Below are 23,919 nucleotides of genomic sequence, written 5' to 3'. Positions count from 1 at the left end.
TTTCGATGGACACTTAGGTTGCTTCCATGTCCTGGCTATTGTAAATAGAGCTGCAATGAACATTGTGGTCCATGACTCTTTTTGAATTATGGTTTTCTCAGGGTATATGCCCAGTAGTGGTATTGATAGGTCGTATGGTAGTGCTATTTTTAGTTTTTTTAGGAACCTCCACACTGTTCTCCATAGTGGCTGTATCAACAGTGCAAGAGTGTTCCCTTTCCTGCACATCCTCTCCAGCATTTATAGTTTGTAGATTTTTTGATGATGGCCATTCTGACTTGTGTGAGGTGATACCGAATTGTAGTTTTGATATGCATTTCTCTAATGATTAGTGATGTTGAGCATCCTTTCATGTGTTTCTTGGCAATCTGTATATCTTCTTTGGAGAAATGTGTATTTCGGTCTTCTGCCCATTTTTGGATTGGGTTGTTTGTTTTTTTAATGTTGAGCTGCATGAGCTGCTGGTAAATTTTGGAGATTAAAGCTTTGTCAGTTGCTTCATTTGCAAATATTTTCTCCCATTCTGAGGGTTGTCTTTTCGTCTTGTTTATGGTCCCCTTCGCTGTGCAAAAGCTTTTAAGTTTCATTAGGTCCCATTTGCTTATTTTTGTTTTTAATTTCCATTTCTCTAGGAGGTGGGTCAAAAAGGATCTTGCTGTGATTTATGTCATAGAGTGTTCTGCCTATGTTTTCCTCTAAGAGTTTGATAGTGTCTGGCCTTACATTTAGGTCTTTAATCCATTTTGAGTTTATTTTTGTGTATGGTGTTAGGGAGTCTTCTAATTTCATTCTTTTACATGTAGCTGTCCAGTTTTCCCAGCACCACTTATTGAAGAGGCTGTTTTTTCTCCACTGTATATTCTTGCCTCCTTTATCAAAGAAAAGGTGACCATATATGCATGGGTTTATCTCTGGGCTTTCTGTCCTGGTCCATTGATCTATGTTTCTGTTTTTGTGCCAGTACCATACTGCCTTGATTACTGTAGCTTTGTAGTATAGTCTGAAGTCTGGGAGCCTGATTCCTCCAGCTGTGTTTTTCTTTCTCAAGATTGCTTTGGCTATTCGGGGTCTTTTTTGTTTCCATACAAAATTGGGAAATTTTGTGTTCTAGTTCTGTGAAAAATGCCATTGGTAGTTTGATAGGGATTGCACTGAACCTGTAGATTGCTTTGGGTAGTATAGACATTTTCACAGTGTTGATTCTTCCAGTCCAAGAACATGGTATATCTCTCCATCTGTGTGAATCATCTTTAATTTCTTTCATCAGTGTCTTATAGTTTTCTGCATACAGGTCTTTTGTCTCCTTAGGTAGGTTTCTTCCTAGATATTTTATTCTTTTTGTTGCAGTGGTAAATGGAAGTGTTTCCTTAATTTCTCTTTCAGATTTCTCATCATTAGTGTATAGGAATGCAGGAAATTTCTGTGCATTAATTTTGTATCCTGCTACTTTACCATATTCATCCATTAGCCCTAGTAGTTTACTGGTAGCATTTTTAGGACTCTCTGTGTATAGTATCATGTCATCTGCAAACAGTGACAGCTTAACTTCTTCTTTTCCGATTTGGATTCCTTTTATTTCTTTTTCTTGTCTGATTGCTGTGGCTCAGACTTCTAAAACTATGTTGAATAATAGTGGTGAGAGTGGACAACCTTGTCTTGTTCCTGATATTAGAGGAAATGGTTTCAGTTTTTCACCATTGAGAATGATGTTGGGTGTTGGTTTGTCATATACGGCCTTTATTATGTTGAGGTAAGTTCCCTCTGTGTCTACTTTCTGGAGGGTTTTTATCATAAATGGGTGTTAAATTTTGTCAGAAGTTTTCCTGCATCTATTGAGATGATCATATGGCTTTTCTCCTTCAATTTGTTAATATGGTGTATCACATTGATTGATTTGCATATAGTGAAGAATCCTTGGATTCCTGGGATAAACTCCACTTGATCATGGTGTATGATCCTTTTAATGTGCTGTTGGATTCTGTTTGCTGGTATTTTGTTGAGGATTTTTGCATCTATGTTCATCAGTGATGCTGGCCTGTAATTTTCTTTCTTTGTGACATCTTTGTCTGGTTTTGGTATCAGGGTGATGGTGGCCTCGTAGAATGAGTTTGGGAGTGTTCCTCCCTCTGCTATATTTTGGAAGAGTTTGAGAAGGATAGGTGTTAACTCTTCTCTAAATGCTTGATAGAATTCGCCTGTGAAGCCATCTGGTCCTGGGCTTTTGTTTGTTGTAAGATTTTTAATCACAGTCTCAATTTTAGTGCTTGTGATTGGTCTGTTTATATTTTCTTTATCTTCCTGGTTCAGTCTCGGAAGGTTGTGCTTTTCTAAGAATTTGTCCATTTCCTCCAGATTGTCCATTTTATTGTCATACAGTTGCTTGTAGTAATCTCTCATGAGACTGTATTTCTGCCGTGTCAGTTGTTACTTCTCCTTTTTCATTTCTAATTCTATTGATCTGAGTCTTCTTCCTTTTTTTCTTGATGAGTCTGGCTAATGATTTATCAGTTTTGTTTATCTTCTCAAAGAACCAGCTTTTAGTTTTATTGATCTTTGCTCTAGTTTCCTTCCTTTCTTTCTCATTTATTTCTGATCTGATCTTTATGATTTCTTTCCTTCTGCTAACTTTGAGGGTTTTTTTTTTTGTTGTTGTTGTTCTTCTTCTTTCTCTAATTGCTTTGGGTGTAAGGTTAGGTTGTTTATTTGAGATGTTTCTTGTTTCTTGAGGTAGGATTGTATTGCTATTAACTTCCCTCTTAGAACTGCTCAGGCTGTATCCCATAGGTTTTGGGTTGTCGTGTTTTTATTGTCATTTGTTTCTAGGTATTTTTGGATTTCCTCTTTGATTTCTTCAGTGATCTCTTGGTTATTAAGTTGTGTATTGTTTAGCCTCCATGAGTTTGTATTTTTTACAGATTTTTTCTTGCAATTGATATCTAGTCTCATAGTGTTGTGGTTGGAAAAGATACTTGATACGAATTCAGTTTTCTTAAATTTACCAAGGCTTGATTTGTGACCCAGGATATGATCTCTCCTGGAGAATGTTCCATGAGCACTTGAGAAGAATGTGTATTCTGTTGTTTTCAGATGGAATGTCCTATAAATATGAATTAAGTCCCTCTTGTTTCATGCATCATTTAAAGCTTTTGGATGATCTGTCCATTGGTGAAAGTGGGGTGTTAAAGTCCCCTACTATTATTGTGTTACTGTCGATTTCCCCTTTTATGGCTGTTAGCATTTGCCTTATGTATTGAGGTGCTCCTATGCTGGGTGTGTAAATATTTGCAATTGTTATATCTTCTTCTTGGATTGATCCATTGATCATTATGTAGTGTCCTTCTTTATCTCTTGTAATAGTCTTTGTTTTTACGTCTATTTTGTCTGATATGAGAATTGCTATTCCAGCTTTCTTTTGATTTCCATTTGCATGGAATATCTTTTTCCATCTCCTCACTTTCAGTCTGTATGTGTCCCTAGGTCTGAAGTGGGTCTCTTGTAGACAGCATATATATGGGTCTTGTTTTTGTATCCATTCAGTCAGTCTATGTCTTTTGGTGGGAGCATTTAATCCATTTACGTTTCAGGTAATTATCGGTACATATGTTCCTATTACCATTTTCTTAATTGTTTTGGGTTTGTTACTGTAGGTCTTTTCCTTTTCTTGTGTTTCCTGCCTAGAGAAGTTCCTTTAGCATTTGTTGCAAAGCTGGTTTGGTGGTGCTGAATTCTCTTAGCTTTTGCTTGTCTGTTAAGGTTTTAATTTCTCTGTGAAATCTGAATGAGATACTTGCTGGATAGAGTAATCTTGGTTGTAGGTTTTTCCCTTTCATCACTTTAAATATATTTGCCAGTCCCTTCTGGCTTGCAGAGTTTCTGCTGAAAGATCAGCTGTTAACCTTATGGGGATTCCCTTGTATGTTGTTTGTTGTTTTTCCCTTGCTGCTTTTAATATTTTTTTCTTTGTATTTAATTTTTGGTAGTTTGATCAATATGTGCCTTGGCGTGTTTCTCCTTGCCTTTATCCTGTATGGGACTCTGTGTGCTTCCTGGACTTGATTGACTATTTCCTTTCCCATATTAGGAAAGTTTTCAACTATAATCTCTTCAAATATTTTCTCAGCCCCTTTCTTTTTCTCTTCTTCTTCTGTGACCCCTATAATTCGAATGTTGGTGCATTTAATGTTGTCCCAATGGTCTCTGAGACGGTCCTCAATTCTTTTCATTCTTTTTTCTTTATTCTGCTCTGCAGTAGTTATTTCCACTATTTTATCTTCCAGGTGACTTATCCGTTCTTCTCCTCTCAGCTATTCTGCTATTGATTCCTTCTAGAGAATTTTAAATTTCATTTATTGTGTTCTTCATCATTGTTTGTTTGCTCTTTAGTTCTTCTAGGTCCTTGTTAAACATTTCTTCTATTTTCTCCATTCTATTTCCAAATTTTGGATCATCTTTACTGTCATTCCTCTGAATTCTTTTTCAGGTAGACTGCCTAATTCCTCTTCATTTGTTTGGTCTTGTGGGTTTTTACCTTGCTCCTTCATCTGCTGTGTTTTTCTCTGTCTTCTCATTTTGCTTATCTTACTGTGTTTGGGGTCTCCTTTTTGCACACTGCAGGTTCATAAATCCCTTTGTTTTTGGTGTCTGCCCCCAGTGGCTAAGGTTGGTTCAGTGGGTTGTGTAGGCTTCCTGGTGGAGGGGACTGGTGCCTGTGTTCTGGTGGATGAGGCTGGATCTTGTCTTTCTGGTGGTCAGGACCACATCCGATGGTGTGTTTTGGGGTGTCTGTGACCTTATTGTGATTTTAGGCAGCCTCTGTGCTAATGGGTGGGGTTGTGTTCCTGTCTTGCTAGTTGTTTGGCATAGGGTGTGCAGCACTGTAGCTTGCTAGTCATTGAGTGGAGCTGGGTCTTAGCGTTGGGATCGAGATCTCTGGGAGAGCTATCGCCGTTTGATATTACATGGAGCTGGGAGGTGTCTGGTGGACCAGTGTGGTGAACTCGGCTCTCCCACCTCAGAGGCACAGGCCTGACACCCGGCCAGAACACCAATACCCTGTCAGCCACATGGCTTTCTCTTGTGTGTCATAGTCCAGAGGAAGACAGTGTGACAGTAGATGTCATTATGGTGTTCCAATTCCCCTCTTCTGAGTCAAGGGCAGTGAGAAAGGGGAAATCTGTAGCATCCATAGTGCTGCCGGCAGAGCCCACTTGGATCCCTGGGAAAAATACGATGGAATCTAGGTGATAAGGTCTACCTTCTTTTGTGCTTAGTCTAGTTTCACTTGTCTTTAGAAGCCACGTGCAGAAGTCTTGCCCCTAACATGTTGTATTAGCACTCCCAGCATAGAAACGCTGTGCTGGATGCTTTGGTGGGTGTGTGCCTATGCTACAATGCTCATGAAATTAACTACCTATATCTCTGTATTTTCACATGTACATAATGACATTGAAAAAGAATGTAAAGTATATACACTTCTAAAAGCCAACAGTGCTCATCTTACCAAGTTCTAGAAGAGATGAATTTTATACCATTCCTTTTGTTTACTGCTTTTTCTAATTTTTCTAGATTAAGTATTACCTGTGAACTCAACTAATAGTAAAGGGGAAATCATTTAGGTTTTTTGTCTAACCCCTTTCCATATGAAGAGATGAATTTCTGAGGTTGTGTGTGTGTGTGTGTGTGTGTGTGTGTGTGTGTTTAATCAATTTTTATCAGTTGGTTCAAGCCAATGCATCAAGGGAGTTTGCTGAATAATGGAGTTCTTTAGTAAATGGAGCACCTACTCTCAAATGTTTCTTTCATTGAAATCTGGACACTTAACTATTGGGTTTGCTTAAAGGGAGGCATACCTGTGTTGAACAGGAAGCTTGCATTAACATGGAGTGTTAAACCATGGGGAGAAACACTGGGAATGGTCAGATTTATTCCTAACATTTACAGATTCGTGGGCGAGAGTACAAATGGAAGCCCATATACCATGTGTCTAAATACGAATCAAACTAAAAATGCTAAATAAAATGTTTCATCTTCTTGTTATGAAAAATATACTTTCATTAATGACTTGAAATTCCAAATTTCAATTTAGAATTTTTCACCTCCTTGGGGTTTTAAGCTGGAACATGGCAGCATGGGCATAGCCTGCCCTGGGAACAGCGCCCATGCCCCTTTTTTCCGTACCCCTGGCTCTGTCTTGTTCTGTTAGGAGCCTCTTGCACCTATGTCTGGATACCTGCATGCCCACACTGCATATCCATCTTCAGCTCATCATAAACAACCATATCTCAGGTTAAGGTTGGACAGTGGTTTACTTTTGTAGAATGGATCAGGGATGTGAAGTCCATAGAAGTGTGCTCTGGGTCATCTGGGCAGAGAGTTTCAGAGTTCTGGGTGCCCACAATGCATCTTAGAAGGTAGAAGGTGTAGTCTGGCATGTTCCTAGGCTTTGTAGTCTGGCATGTTCCTGGGCTTTGTGAGGGGGTGGGCACAGCCTAAAGAAGGCTGAAGCTGGCTCAGGGAAGGGGTCTCCTCCACCTCAGGCCTAGGAGTGATGCTGCCAGTGATAAAGACATGCACTGGAAAACTTCTGCTTCATGGCTCCCAGTCTAAGGACAAACCCATGCTTCCTGAATCACAGGCATAAAGATCACCTTTGATTTGGAGCAGTGTTAATAACCCAGTGGTCTCAAATTTCAACATGTGTAAGAACGTCTCGGGAATGGATTAAAATGAACACTTGGTCTATGCTTTGATGAACTGCTGATGCCCCACGAATAATTATGACAGCCATGCTCAGGCCACTACCAAATACCCAACTTTGAAGAGAACATGCATGGTACATACTTAGCACAATGGTAAGCTCCTAATAATTAGTAGCTGCCATTATTGTTATTCTTACCGTGATTATGAATTGATTCCCATGTCTTACCATCCAAGAAAGGCCAGCTAGGTTGTGTAATTTTCTCTTGTTGAGTGAGTACTGAGAAGGAGTTTGTGTGTTTCACATTTGTCACTGTCATACTTGTGCTTATCTGTCATCAGCAGGTAAACTCTTCCCAGCCTATAAACATGTTATTCATCTGCTTGCCCTAACTTCATGAGCAAGCTCTCTTAGCCTTTCTATTTTAGTGGTACAATTTGACTTGGGTTTCTCATACAGAGTGAACAAAAATTAGTGGCACTTTCTTATTTAGATGCCTGTGATTGGGGCAGAATGAGGGGGGATGTGTTAGTTTCTTACCTTGAAGTTTAGTTATTCTTGACTTGCTTTTGCTAGAAAGGAAAAAAAAAAGTGGAAGGGAAGTTCTTTCCTCAGGAGTTATTAAAGAGAAGGGAAACGTTTTTCCCTCAAGAAACAGACTCACCTTTTAATGTCCCATATCTTTAAGGAGGGCTGGGGTGGGTGGAGGAGGATAGGATGATGGAGATAACCAGAACTCTCTGTATACCATTGGATTTGTCATTCCAAAGTAGCTGATGGCTCATGAGGCCTAAGGGAGGTGCAGAAATGGACTTTCGTTGTTCCTATTCTACTTGGAAATAGGAATTTTCAAGAAGGAAACTTCTCAGAGACTTCCCCTTCAGGGTTCTTACCTTTGCCTGAGGCTGACTCTGCCCTGTGTAGTGTCCAAGCGACACAAAGGAGAGGGTTTCTGGATTTACATGTTCGTTGAGGAGCCCAAGATAGGCGGCTCATTCTTCTTCTGACTGTCTAGGCCTGGGGTATTTTGTTGTCTTCTACTTCCCCACTTGTGTCAAATGTTATATTTGGTTTGCCTAGATGGTATGAATCTGGAGGAGTAAGAAAAAAATTGAAAATAATAGGGCTGAGCCCAAAGTGGAAAATATCCAGTGGCTATTGAGGAAACAAGATCATACACATGGGGATAGAGAGAGCAACCACCAGGGCCACGTTGGAGGGATAAAGAAGAATTGCCAACCTCCGAGACCCCCTGCCCTGTTGTTTGGTCTCTGGTGAAGAGTGAGAAGTCATATGATGAGTACTGAGGAGAGTTGGCCTATGGTCCTAAATATACCACTTCTGCTCTAGGTCTCAGTTTCCTCTTTGTTCCTCCTTGCAGCTCTAAGAATGTTATTCTTTTTTTCTTTTTAAATTAATTAATTAATTTATTTTTGGCTGCATTGTGTCTTTGTTGCTGCATGCGGGCTTTCTCTAGTTGCGGTGAGTGGGGGCTACTCTTCATTGTGGGGCACAGGCTTCTCATTGTGGTGGCTTCTCATTGCGGAGCATGGGCTCTAGAAGCATGGGCTTCAGTAGTTGTGGCATGCGGGCTCAGTAGTTGTGGCTCACAGGCTCTAGCGCACAGGCTCAGTAGTTGTGGCACACGGGCTTAGTTGATCCGCGGCATGTGGGATCTTCCCGTACCAGGGCTCGAACCCGTGTCCCCTGCATTGGCAGGCAGATTCTTAACCACTGCGCCACCAGGGAAGTCCCAAGACTGTTATTCTTATAAATATATTTTCTATAAAACTCATGGTAGCCAGGAAGATGTTTTGTGTAGCAGATATACAAAAGTTTGACAAAGGAATTACAGCATACTGCCACAAAAAGTCATCAAATCACAAGGGAAGGTAGCAAGAGAGGAAGCAAGGGACAAAGGAATTACTTCTGAATAGTCAGAAAACAATGAACAAAATGACAATTACTTATCTATCAGTAACTACTTTAAATGTAAACGGATTAACTTGTCCAATCAGAAGCCTTAGAATGGCTAAATGGATAGAAAAAGAAGATCCAGTGATATGCTGCTCACAAGAGACTTGCTTTAGCCTTAGGTATAATGGACTGAGAGTAAAGGGACGGAAAAGTTATTTGAAGCAAATGGTAACCAGAAGAAAGCAGGGTTAGTTATACATATATCAGACAAAATAGACTTTAAGCTAGAAATGGTCAAAAGAGGCAAAAAAGGTAATTATATAATAAAGGGGTTAATTCGTCAGGAAGATATAACAATTGTAAATACTTATGCAGCCAACATTGGAGCACCTAAATATGTAAAGCAAACACTAACAGAACTAAAAGGAGAAATAAACAGCAATAAAATAATAGTTGTGGACTTTAATACCCCCCTTTTAAGAGTGGATAGATAATCCAGATAGAGAACCAATAAGGGAAAAGCAGATTTGAACAGTACTATAAATCAAATGACTTAATAGGCATGCACAGATCATTCCATCCAACTTGAGCAGAATACACATTCTTAACTGCACATGGAGCATTTTCTAGGATAGGTGATGTGTTAGATCATAAAGCAAGTCTCAACAAATTCAGAAAGGTAGAAATTATATGAAGTGTGTATTCTGACCACAGTAGTATGAAACTTGAAATCAGTAGCAGGGGGAAAGCTGGAAAATTCACAAATATATGGGACTTAACAGACTTCTGAATAACCAGTGGATCAAAAAAGAAATCAAAAGGAGAATACAGAGTATCTTGAGACAAATGAAAATGGGAATACAACATACCAAAATTTATGGGATGCATCAAAAACAGTTCTAAGAGGGAATTTTATAGCAGTAAATTTATACATCAAGAAAAAAGAAAGAACTCAGACAACCTAACTTTACACCTCATGGACCAAATAAAGAACAAGCTAAGCTCAATGTTAGCAGAGGGAAGGAAATAATAGATGAAAGCAGAAATAGATGAAATAGAGAATAGGAAAACAGTAGAAAAGATTAATGAGACTAAGAGTTCTTTCAAAAGATTAAACAAAAGACAATCCTTTAACCAAGAAAAAAAGAGGACCCAAATCAATGACATTATAATTGAAAAAGGAGAGTTACAATGGATGCCACAGAAATATGAAGGATCATAAGAGACTACTGTGAATATTTATACACCAACAGATTGCATGACCTAGAAGAAATGGATAAATTCCTAGAAACATAGAACCTACCAAGACTGAATCATGAAAAACAGAAAATTTGAACAGACCAAAACCAAGTAAGGAGATTGAATCAGTAATCAAAAAGCTCTCAACAAAAAGAAGCCCATGACTAGATAGTATCTTGGTGAGTTATACCACACCTTTAAAGAAGAATTAATGCTAATCCTCCTCAAACTTTACCCAAAAATTGAAAAGAAAGGAAAACTCCCAAACTCAATTTGCAAGGCCAGCATTACCCTGATAATGAAGTCAAATAAGAACCCAACAAGAAAAGAATACTACAGGCCAATATTTCTGATTAATATCGATGCAAAAATTGTCAACAAAATACTAGCAAACCAAATTCAACAACACATTAAAAGGATCATACATCATGGTCAAGTGGAATTCATCCCTCCTGGAATGCAAGTTTAGTTCAGTATATGCATTTCAATATACACAATGTCATATGCCACATTAATAGAATGAAAGATAAAATTATTATCATTTCAATCAATGCAGGAAGCGCATTTGACAAAATTCAACATCCATTCATGATAAAAACTCTGAGCAAATTGGGTGTAGAAGGAATGTACCTCAACATAATAAAGGCTGATATGACAAGCCCACAGCTAACACCATACTCAGTGGTGAAAGGTTGAATGTTTTTCCTCTAAGACCAGTAACAAGACAGGGGTGCCTACTTTCACCAGTCCTATTCAAATAGTAATGGAAGTCCCAGCCAGAGTAATCAGGTAAGAAAAAGAAATAAAAGGCATGTAAATCAGAAAAGGAGAAACAAAATTTTCTGTTTACAGATGACATCATCATATATAGAAAATCCTAAAGATTCCACCAAAAAGCTATTAGAGCTATTAGAATCCAGTGAAGTTACAGAATATGCAATCAACCTACAAAGATCAATTGTATTTCTGTACACTAAGAACAAACTATTTGAAAAAGAATGAAAGACAATAAACCTATTTATAATAGCATCAAAAATAGTAAAACACTTAGGAACAAACTTAACCAAGGAGGTAAAGGATCTGTACACTGACAACTATAAGACATTGATGAAAGAAATTGAAGAATAAATAACTGAAACTATATCATGGGTTCACAGATTGGAAGAATTAATATTATTAAAATATCCATACTACTCGTAGACTCAGTACAATCCCTATCAAGGTTCCAATGGTATTTTTAAACAAAGTAGAATAAACAATCCTAGAATTTGTATGGAACCTCAGAAGACTTTGAATAGCCAAAGCAATCCTGAGAAAGACCAACAAAGCTGGCAGCATCGTACTTTCTGATAAAGTAATGGTAATCAGAACCCTATGGTATTGGCGTAAAAACAGACACACAGACCAAGGGAGCAGAATCACAAGCCCAGAGAAAAACCCATGCATATATAGTCAACGAATATTTGACAAGGGGTTCAAAATACTTAATGGGGAAAAGATAGTCTCTTCAATAAATGGTGTTGGAAAGACTGGATCTTCCCATACAAAAAAATGAAACTGGACCCTTATTTTACACAACTCACACAAAAAATTAACTCAAAATTGATTAAAGACATAAACATAAAACCTGAAGCCACAAAACTCCTAGAAGGAAACATAAGGAAAAATTTCCTTGATGTTGATCTTGGCAGTGATTTCATGAATATGACACCAAAAGCACAGACAACAAAAGCAAAAATCAGTAAATGGGACAATATCAAACTAAAAAGCTTTTTTCTTCTTTTGAACAACAAAAGAAATCAACAGAATGAAAAGGCAACCTATGGAATGGGAGAAAATATTTGCAAACCACATATCTGATAAGGGGTTAATATCCAAAATATATGAGGAACTCCTAGAACTCAATAGCAAAAAAGCAAATAATGCAATTGAAAAATGGGCAAAGGACCTGAATAGACATTTTTCCAAAGAAGATATTCGAATGGCCAACAGGTACCATACCCTGGGGGTGTGGACAAGGGAACTCGCCAATACCTCATACCTCCATTGAGTGCCTTTCTACTGCAAGTCACCGACAGTGACAGGCTGCCCCAGACCTGCTGAGCCCACACACTTCCAGCAGCCAGGTAAAGTCCCAGAGAAGGCTGAGCTGTGCATGGCTACTCTCCCCCAGCCTCCCCTCCAAAAAGTCCCTCCTCCCTGAGACGGAACAAGCTGGGGGCAGTGACAGTACGGCGGTGTCCTCCTAATAGAAGTCCTGCAGGGTACTGGGAGGAGAGGTGAGGAAGCGTTGCCCCGTTCCATTACCGCACACGAGGGGAACGGAGCTGAGCTGAGGAGACAGGACACCCTGAACTTCCATCAGGGTAGCAGTAATCACTTTTCACCCTTCTTTGACACTGGCATTGAGCCAGCCACAGCAAAGCCCCTGACCTACTCTCTCGCAAGCAATCCCCAGGAGGCATACAGTGTCATCCCGGCCAAAGCTGAAGGAAGGGAGGCTCTCAGAAGCTGCAGCATCAGTTCAGGTGGAACTGGAGCTTGAACCCAGGTCCCCCCTCCCCCAAAGCTGTAATTCTGTCATTCTCCAGTCCGGCTTCTGGGGTTTTCCAGAAGAAACCTTTCCATCAGGCACCGATTTCATTCAGAAGATCCTGAGTCTGCTTGCAACCAGGTTGATCAGCCTGACAAGAAGGCAAACACCCAGCTGCCTTGAATCCTGAAACATGAGCCTTCTGTTGCGAGGGCCTGTCTCTCACTGCCTGGGGAGCTATAAAATATTAAAGATAAAGGACTCCCTTTGCCATGAAGGTTGGGGACTTTCCTACTTCCTGTTTCCTTTTCCTATAAAGACCAGGAAACTTCGGAGAGGTGCTCAACATCAGTAATTGTCAGGGAACTGCAAATCAAAACTACACAAATGGCTGTTACCAAAATGATGAGATAAGTGCTAGTGAGGTGGGAATGTAAATTGGTTCAGCCACTATGGAAAACAGTATGGAGGTTCCTCAGAAAATTAAAATTGAACTAACATATGACCCAGCAACTGCACCTCTGCATATATACCTAAAGGAAATGAAATCATTACCTTGAAGAGATATTGGCACCCTTGTGTTCAATGTGGCATTATCTACAATTGCCAAGATGTGGAAACCTAGGTGTCCATTGATGGATGAATGGATAAAGGAAATGTAAGAATATATGTATATATATGTAAATGTATATACATATATATTTATATATGTGTAATGTAAACATATATGTATATAAATATTCAGCCATAAAAATAAGGAAATCCTGTCATTTATGACAACAAGGATGAACCTTGCGGGCATTATGCTAAGTGAAATAAATCAGACAGAGACAAATACTGTATGATCTCACTTGTATATAGAATCTAAAAAAGCTGGAGCCATAGAAACAGTATACATTGGTTGTTGGTGGGAGTGGGGTGGTGGGGGAGATGGGTGAAGGTGGTTAAAAGGTATAAACTTACAATTATAAGCTGAATAAGTTCTGGGGGTGTAATGTACAGCATGGTGACTATAGTTAACAATAATATATTGTATATTTGAAAGTTGGTAAGAAAGTAGATCTTAAAAGTTCTCAACACACACACACACACAAACTGAATGATGTGAGGTGATCAATGTGTTAACTAACGTTACTGTGTTAATTTCACAATACATGTATCAATCATGTTGTACACATTAAACTTATAAAATATTATATGTCCATTGTATCTCCATGAAGCTGGGGGAAAAGAATTTATTCATAAAGTGTTAATTATACCAATACTCAGGGAATTACTTGGGGTTCTGAAAGTACATAAACAAGTTACTGTCAAGTCACTTATGTGTTCATTTACTCAGTGAATGTTTGTTGAGTACCTGCTCTTTGCTAGGCACAGTGCTTATAGTTGGGGACACTTAGGTGATTAGGAGAGACATAGATTTTGCTCTCATGGCAACTACTGTCCTGAAGGGATGCCTGTCCATTCAGGGTATGCTAACCAGTCGATCATGGTATCAGAAAATAGGATGAAGGGAGTGCCTGGAATTAGGAGAAGAAATGTAAGAGATTTAAGCCACTTACCAAGCATTTTTCCTTCTTTCTAAGTCTTGGCTCAAATAATCACCTTCTTATAGAAGCCCCCCCACACACACCCCGACCACTTGATTTAATACTACAACCTCCCCTGTTTGAAACTCCTGATCCTCTTATGCTGCTTTTTCTTCTTCCTTTACTCCTGCCTGTTAACACTTATCACCTTCCAACATATGATGTAATTTACTTACTTATTGGGATTATTAAGGACAATTTGCGTACTTCATGCTCGAAGATGTACTCCATTAAGGCTGAAATCTTTGCGCTCCTTGTTCAGCAGTGTATCCCAAGTACGTGGAAGCATAGTGGGCACTCAGTAGGTGTTTGTTGAATGCGTTAATGGGTGACTGACTGTATGACTGATTACGATGTTGAAGAAAACTTGGTATATTATTCAGTAAGTCATTAATCTTGAGAACTTGATGGCATTAACCTACTAATGTAGTGAAAGTCTTTTTTGGGGGGGGGTCGTTGGTATATAGTGGGAAAACAAGAAGTATTTTCATTGGTAAAGTGTGGCTGACCCCAGGGTAATCCAGCATCTAGCTTTTGCTCCTGGAAGGCCCTCAGATGTTGACTTGGTTAAGTTGGGTTGAGCTGTCAGAAATGTCTTTTCTCCGTATAAATTTTAGGGTTATTTGTTCTAGTTCTGTGAAAAATGTCATGGGTAATTTGATAGGGATCGCTTTAAATATGTAGATTGCTTTGGGTGGTATGGCCATTTTAACAATGTTAATTCTTCCAATCCAAGAGCATGGGATATCTTTCCATTTCTTTGAATCATCTTCAGTTTCCATTGTTAGTGTTTTGTAGGTCTCAGAGTATAAGTCTTTCACCTCCTTGGTGAGGTTTATCCCTAAGTATTTTTTGTTTTTTTGATGCGATTTTAAAGGGGATTGTTTGTTTACATTCCGTTTCTGATATTTCATTGTTAGTGTAAAGAAATGCAACCAATTTCTGTATGTTAATATATCCTGCTACCTTGCTGAATTCATTGATCAGTTCTAGTAGTTTTTGTGTGGAATCTTTAGGGTTTTCTATATGTAGTATGTCATCTGCATATAATGACAATTTTACCTCTTCCCTTTCAATTTCAATACGTTTTCTCTTTGCTCCTTTGTAAAAACAAACAAATAATCTGCACCACCAGCACAACATCCAGCCCAAACTCTTAGATTAGTACCGATGTGATGTTTGATGAGGATTGCTGTGGTGCGCTGTGTGTTGCCTCTGGACTAGCCACTCTGGGAGCCCCATGCTCTTCCATGATGCTATGATTTGAGCTCTAGGCTCCATTTTTCTTGGTCAAAAACTTTATATTAACCCAAAGTATACTTTTCATTTTATTGAAGCAGAGTTTCTCTTCCTCCCTTGGTCTTGTATGACATTGTTATACTTAACACCAGGCAACAGAAGGTGTTGTAAACTACCCTCTCAGCTGAGATTCCCTAGTCTTCCCCTGCGTCCATTTGGAAGCATCATGTCCTAACTTCATGAACCTACTCATGTGTTTGTGAGATGCAGAAAGCCTGTTACACACCGCTGCTGAGAAAAATTTCTTAGCTCTGACCACTGTGAATTGCTTTACACATTAATTATAAAACTCTGTGTGTGTGTGTGTGTCAGAGGATGGGTGGGCAGATGGGTGGGCATGACTGGAGGGAGGGTGGCCAAGAGTAACTCTAAAGGACCAAATACATCAGCTTCTTCCCCAAACTCTCCTTCTTGCTTAGTAAATGAAGGCACGTGAAAGCAGAACATTTGGTGCTTTGCACCAATATTATGGTGTAAAATTATAGTTAGGAATATTGTGTAAAAACCGTAATAGTTTGCAGTTATAGCTATGGTGAGAACAGCAGGAAAGACTATAAGCTTTAATTTATGCTGTGCTTTGGACATTTTTCAGGAACTATTTACCCATTACCTCTTAGGTCAGTGGCCTAATAATGCAACAAAGCACTTTTTGAAATTGCAGATAATTTTCAGTGCTCAGATCTCTGTGTAGTATTGATGGGGAGGGTGGTTGATTAGGACCTTGGGAATTGTGCTTGATGGGAACAGTCTGGAAGGAGTGAAAAATTATTAAACACACACAGCGGGAGATGGAGGATTTACCATTGTCACGCAGTGCTATTAATTCTCATTGCTCGGTACAGCGGCTTGATTGCATACTGTGAATACTGTTTATTGGAGAATGGGTACAATTTTGCTGCAGTTGTTGTAATGTAATACTAGATGCTAATTAGGCTTCTAACAATAATTAGAACCTCTTGCCAGACTTAGAAATAGAAACACTCAATTGAATTTACAGAAACAAAGACCTTTAAGCTATGCTAGTAGCAGCGTCGACTTCAAGAAATTTTTTACGTTTTTAGTTACAGAATTGCCAACACATATATTTTTTTATGGTGTGCATAATGAGTTCATTTATGTTCTCAATAGGATTATTTTCAAAATGAGATAAAGCAACCTCCTCCTCCCCATCTGATGAAGAAAACCTACAAGCACAGGTATAAACTGAACTGCACCTTTGTTATCATGCAGATGGCAAGTGCCATGCCCTTAGGTACCCGGGGGGAAGGCGGGATGGGGCTGGGAGCTTGGCTCATGGGGGTTTTGGAGCCACTGTGAATACTTAAGTTTTCCTTGAACCCATGTCGTCTCTCTTCCTGCGCGTGCGTGCGCGCACACATGCATGCACACACACACGGCTCAGATATCACCTGATTGCCAGAGATGATTCATTGGATTAACTCCCTAACTTGCCTTCCCCAAGCGTCATCATCAGTCGGAAGCAAACCAAACCCAGAGCATCCTGAGAGGATAAGCTCTTCTTTGCTGCTTTGCTTTGTCAAACCTTTTAGATCTATCGGGATGGCAGTACTCTCAAAGTAGAGAGTGTGTGAAATAGGTTGGGCTGTGAGAAATAATTAGCTGAGAATTTCCCTGGCATTCCCTGGGCCTTGTGGTTTTCACCCCATCAGCGCTGGGCCCAAGGCTTGGTGGCTCCCAGGGATGTGGTCATGGACATGTCAAGGAGGTCAGCAGGACCTGGACATGTTTCTTGGCCCTGGATGCTGTGCAGCACGTGACCTGGGTTTGTTTGGCAGCACTTGGCCAAGGCCTTTGTTGTTGGGGTCTCAAGGCTATAATGAATTCCCTCATCTGGTTTTGTTTTGTTTTTAAACCCAGAGGTTTACAGAGACTTAAGCAAACCTCATTGACCTGCCCTTCACAAATACACCACATGAAACCATGGAGAATGCCTCCCCTCCTTTTAATTTTACCAGAGCTGAAGTTGACTAGCTGGTCTTCCGTGTGAGTATGTAGCTGCTTGACATGATGTATCGTGTTACCCCTTTGTCTGGAGCCATCAAGGTAATAGAAGTAGAATCCTGAAGCCCTATACTGAGACAGTATTACAACAACATACGCTCTGCTGCTGCACTGGGTGCCAAATTTCTGGTTAAAGTGAGTTCTCACAGGTTTCGCAGGTTACAGGGAAACAGGTTTTATGATGGAAACACTGGAAGCCCAGTTTTGCTCCAGCCTGCAGCGAGAGGCATGGCTACTTTAAGCCGAGAGGCAATTACTTGATGATTCTCTGGTTTTGGTTAGAGTAGCCATTTATAGAAGCTGTTAAAAAAGTTAAAAAAAGGGGCTTCCCTGGTGGCGCAGTGGTTGAGAGTCCCCCTGCCGATGCAGAGGACACGGGTTCGTGCCCCGCTCTGGGAAGATCCCACATGCCGTGGAGTGGCTGGGCCCTTGAGCCATGGCCGCTGAGCCTGCGTGTCCGGAGCCCGTGCTCTGTGGCGGGAGAGGCCAGCAGTGACAGACCTGCGTGCCGCAAAAAAAAAAAAAAAAAAAAAAAAAAAAAGGTAAAAAAAGAACATTCATAGAAACTTCCATTTTTGTGTCTTTATTAATATTTTATCAAACCCAACCCCTTCCCCAGTCAAGGGAATCAATCAATCCCCTCCCTCCCCCTCCAACCCCGGTAAATTTTTGTGGGTTTTTTTGGTGACTTGGAGTTCTTTCATTTTTGTTTTTGACCTTCTCAGCTTGTCTCCTACTTACCAAAATGCTCCCCCGTACTGGTGGGGCCTTTGCCTTTTGGGGTGAGGGGGTGCCCCAAATCAGAGCTGCTTTCTCAGGTTACCCAAGCCAGGTTCTCCTCTCAGAAATACTTGGTCCATGTTCTCTCTCTGCTTCTCATTGGGTTGAGAGAGGCGTCTCTTTCCTTGTGTCACTTTTGGATTCCCCTTGTCCTTTATGAATTTGGTGATGTGACCAGATTCTCTCCTCTGTCTGATTCTTACACAGCGATGGTGGGGTCTCATTATTTAACTGGGAGAAGATGCGATGGTTTATAGTGATCTCCTAATTTCACACTGCATCTTCATATTCAGGGCAGAAGAAGACATTGGTCAATAATCAGTGACCCCAAATCCTTGACTCCGGTGGCCGATTTCTTCTGTGCCCAAGAGTGCTAAGTGAGGCGCGTTTCACATTCGGTCCTAACGGGGTTAAATCCAGCTCTGTGACTGGAGGCGGGCCATGCACATTTGCCGGTCTGGCAGTTTCTATGAAGTATGCCAATGAAATTTCTAAGGAGGTACTGTGGGAGCATTTTAGTTGGCGTTTTAGAAATACACTCAACTGCCAGAGGTGCTCACGGTGTGGTTTTTCCCTTTCTGAGGAGATAGTTTTGCTCGTGCTGGGCTGCGGAGAGTCTGTGAAAGATGAGGCCTGAGTGAGTCCCGTGCTCGCTTTCTATTTTCTGGCTACATTTTTCTTGTTCACAAGTCATTGGCACCTGCAAATGGAAGGCTTGCTGAGGTAGCACCTGGCTGATTAGCAACTTGTGCTTGGTCCCCCTCGCACACTGACTGTTAAATTACCTCCTATCCTGCCTGGGCCCTGTGGCCGCCGCCGAGGGGCCAGCAGAGGTCACTTCAATATGGCGGCCACGGCCTGTGTTTTCCCACAGCCTGTCACATGTAACCAGCGCAGCGACTTTGACAAAGTACCGCAGGGTGACCTGGTAGTCTCGGGTCAGAGTGAGAGAAATTGGTGTTGTACTAAGGTGTATGTTAATACATATATTATTTATATGGGCATTAGCAAATGCTGCTGTTACCTCAGCACAAACCCAGGCCCAGGGATTGGCCTTGGGGTTTTTGCGAGCTCACTTTCTCATGTTTCTCCCCACCCCCTCCTCGCTCATGAATAATTAAAAACTTAAATTACTTGCCATGTACAAAATTCATATGCTGGGGAAAATAGCTACATGAAAATTAATTTTCTGTTCTGTGAGACTGACGGGAAATCAATTAATCTTGATGTATTATTTTATGCAGAACAGGGTGCAAGAACCTGCAGAGAGAATGGCTACAGCTGTTCTTGTTGGTCGGGCCATATATTATCGTTGGCGGGTTTGACAGCTTCTGAAGGAAATGGCTGAGGGGTATCAGGCAGGTGAATCAACTGTAAAAATTTATTGGAGGATACAAACTGTTTCCAGGGGACTGATGTAAAACTCACACTTGAGAACTGAAGTATTGAATGTTTTTGTGGCTGAAGCAGCTTGTTGTCAATATTTATAGCTTTTCTCTTTGTTACATGTCCTATTTGTTTGATTAACTAGTCAGATGTTAGTGTCTGTCTGTAATTTATCTGTTGTGCCTTCTGTAGCATTTTTGATACATAAAGATTTACCCCTAGATAAATAAGGCAGCTCACACAATGCAATATGCTAAGTAAAATGACAGAGCTGTTTACAGCATGTTACAAGTTTTATAACTCACGAGGTAGATCAGTAACTTTTGTTTACCGGTGTCACTGTTAGTTGAAACATGTCTCAATGTATTAACTACTGTGGGGGTAAACAAGGCTCTCTTAAATAAGCAGAGATTATAATCAACACATACCTCATGGTAAATCATTTAAGAGACTCTGTAAAAACGTTTATGTACAGCCATACATAATGCATACATTTCTGAAATAAAATAAATGTGTGCTTTTAGAATAGGCTGTAGTTACATTCCTTTGCCACGCCATCGACATCAATTTCACCTGTGGATGATGGAGGTGTGATGTTCAACAGATGCTGACGCAGACAGACAGGAGCCGGCAGCCGAGGGGCGGTGGCCTGGCAGGTGACTTCAGGAAAGGCTGCTGAGAAAGCACGTGTGTGCCGGTGGCATCATCTGTCAGCATGGAGGCTGGTGGGGCTGGGTGGTTGCTCATCATCCTCCCCCAGTCCTAGGGTGGGTGGTAGAGGCTGACTTCACATGGCCTTTCAGGGAGCCCTGCATGATGTGTGGATCTAGGGAGACCCCAGGAGCGTGGATATACAGAACACTTCACAAAGAACCCCTCTGTGACTGCCTGCTTCTTGCCTGTCACCAGGCAAGGTGGGGACTAAGAAGCAGGAGGACTGTTGGCATCCTCGGAAATTGGCATGAGCACTCAGGTGCCCTTATCCATACATAGAGAAGTGACATAGTTTACCTTGTGCTGGGTTGTGTACTCTCCAGATATCAGGCTCAGGGAGTTTCAGCTAAGAATTCCAACTGCTGTTGGTCAGTGACAGACTGTGCTCAGTAAATAGCCTTGGAGACGGCTGATGTGATTTGTTATTCAATTTCTAATAATTCATAACTGACTTTTGTTAATAGAACTTACTGTGGAGACCATTAAGACATTTTGCCACCTATCTCAAGAGAAGAATGGAATGCAGTTATGGATTGAGACAGGCATGAGAGTACCTTGCCTTGGTCTAGTATTCTTATTCTTTCAGAAGCCTCTCATTTGTGTATGTGGAGTGTATACATTTGTCAGGAGAAACGTATATTAAGGTATGTTTGATCATTTATAAGAGGGACTTTTCTTGTCTGATTAGTTAGATGGCGGAGGTTGGGGATTGCTCTGTAACAAAGGACCACACACTTAATGGCTTGAAATTTATTTGTTTGATAAATTTATTATCTGTAAGTTGGGCAGGCTTGCCTAGGTTCTCTGCTTAGGGTCTTGAAGGCTGAAATTGAGATGCCCGTCAAGATGCATCTTCATTTGGAGGGTCTGGGAAGAATCAGCTTCTGTGCTCATTCAGGGTGTTGGCAGAATTCAGCTCCTTACCTCTGTAGGACCGAGGTCCTCGTTTTCTTGATGGCTGTTTGCTAGGTTCACTCTGAGCTTCTAGAGCACACTCTCAGACTCTTTCCTCGGGGCCCCCTCCTTCTTGAAGCAAGCGATGGGGTCTCTGTCTCCTGTTGATGCCTCCTTACTCTTCAAGTCACTGATTTCCCCAGAGAAAATCTCTGCTTTAAAAAAAAAAAGAAAGAAAAACAAAGATTGGATTAGGCTCAGTTAATTCTCTGTTTCTTAAAGCCAGTTGATGAGTAACTTAACTGTAGCTGCAAAATCCCTTTTGCCATGTGACATAACATAATTGTGGAAGTACCACCACAGGGCAAAGGTTATGGAGGTCATCTTTGAATTCTGTCTATCACAGGAGTATTTGATGTGATGTTTATGGTGTGGATTTTTAGAGCAGTGCTATTCTTATCGTCTTTTCTTTTGTGATTCTACAGCCTGGCCTGGAAAGAAAAGGGCCAACTCTGTGTGGGTTCTGTCAACAAATACGTGTGGAGTGCCTTGCTGTGCATCCAGTCTTTTTTTTTTTTTTTTTTTCGGTACGCGGGCCTCTCACTGTTGTGGCCTCTCCCGTTGCGGAGCACAGGCTCCAGACGCGCAGGCTCAGCGGCCATGGCTCACGGGCCCAGCCGCTCCGCAGCATGTGGGATCTTCCCGGACCGGGGCACGAACCTGTGTCCGCTGCATCGGCAGGCGGACTCTCAACCACTGCGCCACCAGGGAAGCCCCAGTCTTTGTTTTTAAAATTATTTTTTGTTTATTTTATTTTTTGGCTGCTTTGGGTCTTCGTTGCTGCATTCAGGCTTTCTCTAGTTGCGGCAAGCAGGGGCTACTCTTTGTTGTGGTGCCCAGGCTTCTCACTGCGGTGGCTTCTCTTGTTGCGGAGCAAGGGCTCTAGGCACGCGGGCTTTAGTAATTGTGGCATGTGGGCTCAGTAGTTATGGTGCACGGGCTTAGTTGCTCTGCAGCACGTGGGATCTTCCCGGACCAGGGCTCGAACCCGTGTCCCCTGCACTGGCAGGCGGATTCTTAACTACTGCGCCACCAGGGAAGTCCCATCCAGTCTTGTAATATGGGCAGGAGGTGAAAATCTCTGTAAGATACACATTCTTTACTCTCTCCTCAACAAAGCTTTTCATACACATGCTCTCATACCTTGATCATTAACCAATCAAGGCACTTGAGGACAGGTGCGAAGTAAAGTGGCCTGGAGTGGGAGGGTGAACCCTGGCGAGGTGAAGTGGACAGGAGAAGGCTTCAGGAGAGGAAATGGTCAGCAGGCCTTGAACCAGGCACACAGTTGGACCAGATGGCGAGGAAGGAGCTAGGGCACAAAAATGGCAAAGAGCCTACTGTGTTGGGGAAACGGTGGGAAGTCGAGTGGAGGTGGAGTAGGGGGTCCTTCCCCACTTGTGGTTAGACCTGTTCCGCCTTGTGGAGGTGAGTGGAAGGTGCATTGCTGATGATGTTAAGCCACATGAGGGCAAAGGCTGAGAAATCACATGAAGTTCCTTATTCTTAGAGAAGCATCTTGAAGGATCCGCATCCTCCATCCTTGCTGACAACAAGCCTTTGGTGAGGGCTCACTGTTCTTGGGGTACAGGGAACTCAGTGCGATAACTCAGTGCGTACCGAAGGTTTGCACCCTCGGGTGCACTATACAATCACCTGGGGAGCTTTAAAAAAGATATCAATGCTCAGGCAGTACCCCAGCCCAACTCAATCAGAATTGCTAAGGATGGGGCAGAGCTTGGTATTTTATTGAAACATTCTCTGGGAGATTTTAATACCACTCAGGCAGGGTGAGAACCACTTTACTGTCTCACAGGAATGCATGAAGTCCTGTGGGATCCCTGCTGTTGATTCTGTGTAGCAGGTGACATTTGAAGTAGGGTCTTGAAAATTGAGAAGGACTTCACCAAGTAGGCAGTGGGGATGGAGCATTTCAGGCAAAGGGGGAGGGAGCGTGAGGATGGGGAGGTTTACAGTCTGCATGGAGACTAGTGAGCCGCCCACTGGTTCCTGCACAAGGGAACTGGGAGGAGGCTGCTGAGAGATGAAGCCTGAAGGATGGATTTGGGTGAACCTTGAAATAAGTACCCTTTGATTTTGCAAAAAAAAAACAACCCTTTACTCTCAAGGCTTTGTTCTGATCCAACTTGACCTTGCCTCCAGTTAATCCAAATTACTGAGGTTTGACTCCATGTTCAGTTTCTCTAGGATTGGCTTTGATTTCTCTCAGAAGTGGAGCCGGTGTTTATTCTCCTAGGGGCTCTGTGTATACGCTCTGCCCTTGGAGCTGCCTTGGGCTGAGCCGTGGCCCCTCTGAGAACTGCTTCCTGTTTGGTCTGGTACCTCCTAAGCCTGCCTTTCTCTCCCTCAGTCTGCAGTTGTAGAAATATGCAGTATTTGAAGTTTGGAGGAGACCAATTTTTCATCCTTTCGTTAGTGGGGTAAAGAATATTTCAAACACCACTGGAGACCAAAGAGCTCGGAGAAGTTTTGAAATAGCTTGGGAAATAGGCCACATGCTTCACACTTCATTTTCTCCCGCTCTCTCTTTACATTGTTTTACTTACTTAAAGTATTGAAATGCAAGAAGGAGAGATGAAGCAAATATTTAGAGAAAGGAAAGGAAGTGGGTTCATTTTTAAAGCGACTCGAAGCAGGCATGGCGCTCATCGTTTGAAATAATTCTGAGCATTTAGTAAGGTAAACCCCGAAATGCTCTTCCTGCCTGTGAGGTGATAAAGAAAAACTGTGAGCTAGAGCTGGATTGTTCATGAAAACCCTTGCCAGTG

General features: G+C 41.5%; 1 pseudogene; it reads right to left on the bottom strand.

Annotated features, from left to right (window-relative positions):
• The window catches only part of LOC132488771 (uncharacterized), a 56,879-nt pseudogene extending 36,984 nt beyond the window's left edge, over positions 1–19,895 (bottom strand).
• Positions 19,896–23,919: the final 4,024 nt, after the last annotated feature.

Source organism: Mesoplodon densirostris, chromosome 1, assembly GCF_025265405.1.
Source record: "Mesoplodon densirostris isolate mMesDen1 chromosome 1, mMesDen1 primary haplotype, whole genome shotgun sequence".
In the NCBI taxonomy this organism is placed as follows: domain Eukaryota; kingdom Metazoa; phylum Chordata; class Mammalia; order Artiodactyla; family Ziphiidae; genus Mesoplodon; species Mesoplodon densirostris.
This window is presented reverse-complemented; position numbering and strand designations above follow the sequence as displayed.